The sequence below is a fragment of the Papaver somniferum genome, chromosome 3 (genome assembly GCF_003573695.1).
Source record: "Papaver somniferum cultivar HN1 chromosome 3, ASM357369v1, whole genome shotgun sequence".
NCBI lineage: Eukaryota > Viridiplantae > Streptophyta > Magnoliopsida > Ranunculales > Papaveraceae > Papaver > Papaver somniferum.
The window spans coordinates 98,277,467-98,280,910 of NC_039360.1; the positions used below are offsets into that span (position 1 = coordinate 98,277,467).

A 3,444-nucleotide genomic window follows, 5' to 3' on the forward strand; every position below is an offset into this window, starting at 1 on the left:
ATCTATTATCTTTATTAGTAATTAAAGAAGGAACTGCCTCAAGAAGACTTTCAGGAATTTGAACTGGTTGAGCTGTGAATTTTGACTGAAAATAGTTCATGAGCAAAGCAGCAATGTCTGATTGATGGGTAACAATATTACCTGCATCATCTTCAAGTTCAGTAATGGAGTTTTTTTGCTTGTCTAATCTTAATAGAAGTATGAAAAAATCTGGTATTAGCATCACCAAATTGGACCCAATTTATTCTTGCTTTTTGACTTAATAAAGTGTGATAATTCTGAGCAGCAATGTCTCTGACCCATCTAGCAGTAATATAATTATTCAGAAGCTCAATATTAGCAGGATCACTATCAAACAGGATATTTGTTTCAATAATTTTCTTCTCAGCTTGTTGTAGAGTCACTTGTACATTACCAAAAACCTCCCAATTCCATTTCTTTAGTAAAACTTTCAACCTTTTCAGTTTATTCATAGAAATGTAAATGGCATTGCCATTAATTTCCTCATACCAAGAATCTTTTACCAACTGGATGAAATTTGGATGAGTTGTCCACATCTTTTGAAATCTGTAAGGACAGTTTAATGGTCTTGGAACTTCTGAATTTGAACCAGTTAAGAAGCTGTGATCTGAAATCCCTCTAGAAGAAACTTGGTATTTCCAACCACTATATAAATTCAGCCACTGAAGATTATAAAATGCCCTGTCAAGGTTACACAAAATTCTCTTTTTGCCACATCTACCATTTGACCAAGAAAATTGAAGTCCACTTTTAAGAGCTTGTAGCAGTTCACAGTTGTCAATCCATTCATTAAAATCAGACATAGCTACATTAAGTGGACTTCTACCACCTTTTTTCTCATGTACTGAAGTAATTGTATTAAAATCCCTAATGATCATCCATGGATTTTGAAGTTTACTTATTTAAGTAAGGTCAGCCTGTAATTCCCTTCTATTAAATGCCAAAACATCTGCATGTACACCAGTTACCAAAACTCCACCAATTTCCACTGTAATGCTCTGTCTTGAAGAAAAAATTATAGAAGGAGGAGAAATAGAACAATTCCAATATAACCAAATGTTTGCTTTCCTTTCATCACAAGTATTGTGAATTATCTGATGATGCATACCAGGTAGCTTTATCCTATTCTTAGAATTAAAATGAATTTTTGGTTCAGCTATCCAAATAAGAGTAGGGTTAAATTGACTAACTAAAGATCTAAGTTTATCTTTGGCCTTAAGTCTTAGAAGGCCTCTGATATTCCAGAAAACTACTCTCATTGAGAAGAAGAATGAGGGGTAGTGGCCCCCCTTGTTGGGCACTAATTTCTGAAATTCTTTACTAGCTTTTCTAGTAGTAGGAGGCTTTTTTGGTGGAGGAATTTTCTTTTCTTGTGAAGTTTTCTTGCCTTTAGGATCTGTATTGGTTAGGATGGTAACATAGGCATACTACTATTATGAATGATAGAAGAATAACTAACCTCTTTGATTTCCCCATCCTCAAAGCTAGATAAGGAACTACTTGCTTCACTTGTAGAATCCAAAACATTTGAAGTAATAATAATCTCATTCTCCAGAATAGGAGGGTCATCAACTTGAGTTGCTTGCATTATCACCTTAGGAGTCACAATATTAGAAGTATTTAAATTTTTAGGAGACAAAATAGACTTACCAACTGAAAGAGGTGGAAAATCTGCAGAAGGAAATAATATATTACCAGGTTCCTCTGAGTGATCTTTAAGAGCATGAAATCTTCCTGAATTAGGCTCACCATTAGAACACCTTTTCCACAGAATTATCCAATATATTCACTGAAGTTTCACCACCTTTTGGAGGGGAGATATCAAAACCAATAGAGACCGAGGTATAAATGTTTTTGGCCTCCATTGATTCTTTGGTTTAACAGCTTCAAAATCTTGAAAAGAACTATGCGGCATTGTTTCTTGCTTTTTTTGTTCTACTGAAGTTTTGTACCTTTTAGCATGTTGAATAACCATTTTGCTTTCTCCTCGATTGTATTTGAAAATGTCTGCAACCATGCACATCAATTCAGCATAAAGCAAAATAATAAGAAAAACTAAGAGAATTATGTCATAATCGATGTAACCAAAACTAATAAGACTACTGGTACTTGACAAAAAAAAAAAATTACAAGAAGAACTACTGATGCAGGACTAACCTTTTGGCTGTTGATGAAAAACAACAAAATCGAAAAATATTAAGAATTCAATGAAATCTAATTGATTAAATGATATTTGATTCTCAAAGATAGAAGTTCTAAATCTCCCCCTTCGTATCTGATAATAAAACTTACCACCGATCTAGTGCAATCTCTCTCAGTTTCTAGGGTTTTATTGAAAATCTAGATTGAGCATCAAAGAAATTCAAAAGGAATGATCGAATTTAGACAGGGTGAACAATTAAAACCTAGAGTTTAATTTTAGCTGCAAATCTCCGTCTCTGTCTGCGGACTATGAAGATGTTTTAGAAAGAAACTCAGAGGCGATTCTTGTACGAGGGTTATTTTTGTGATAAAAGATAGAGGGTAGGACTAGACAGTCAAAAGCCCAACAAAAAGTATCACAAAATCTAATTGCACCTTCCCACTTCGGGCCCTCCGGTCGGTCGGCCCGATAATAATACTTTCCTAAAATTGAAACCCCAAGAACATCTCCAATGAATCAATGATAGGGTTGGATGTCATCCTATATGAAGCTCTTAATAATACCTTTTTGTGGGAGGTCATTCCTAAATGGCTTAAACAATTAAAATTTAAATTTTCCACCTCAATTTTCATCTCCAATGTCAAGGTCTATTATCCTACAATTTTCAGACGTGTAAAATATCTCAAAATATTGGAAAGTGAAAAATCAACCGGAGGCAAATTTCTCTCGAAACATTGGTCGGATAAAAACTGGAGGCAAATTTCCCTCCAAAATAGCACTGTAACTTAACCCAATGGAAAAAAAATTATATAAATCTCCAAAATCGTCATCGGTTCCTATTCCTCACTTTTGCAAAGCCGGTTGCTTTTGCAAAGCCAGTTGAAGGTGTTTGAGATTGATTGAAAGCAAAAACTGTATTGGTTCAGATAAAGATCATCACCACTATCATCTACTATGGTTCCTATTCCTCACTCTTGTGCAGAATACATCTACCAGTGTGTCATTGGTAAACAACTCCACTCAATTGGTAACACATCCATAACAGCCAACTGCTCTCAGATCCTGTTGTTGGATGGCTAATGGTTCCTGCAAAGGTTAAATTAAGCATTAGGAAATCAAAGATATGGCAGGCTTTACTGATACAGTTCATATATAACATTAAGCAAGAAAAAAGCTAATTCTTTTACCATATACTGACTATACCACATTTATCATTGTCTAGCCAGCCAACTGTGAAATCTTGGACCCAAATTTGGTTAATAATTTTGTTTGGTTGCATA

The 3,444-nt window shown here is 34.6% G+C and overlaps 1 long non-coding RNA gene across 1 annotated transcript; it reads right to left on the reverse strand.

Moving 5' to 3' along the window:
• Positions 1-1,365: 1,365 nt before the first annotated feature.
• Positions 1,366-2,487, reverse strand: LOC113361508. The gene is made up of 3 exons (XR_003365155.1): positions 2,179-2,487; positions 1,717-2,028; positions 1,366-1,615 (listed from the first exon to the last, which is right to left on the reverse strand). It is a non-coding gene; the product is annotated as an uncharacterized LOC113361508 (long non-coding RNA).
• Between the last annotated feature and the right edge of the window lie 957 nt (positions 2,488-3,444).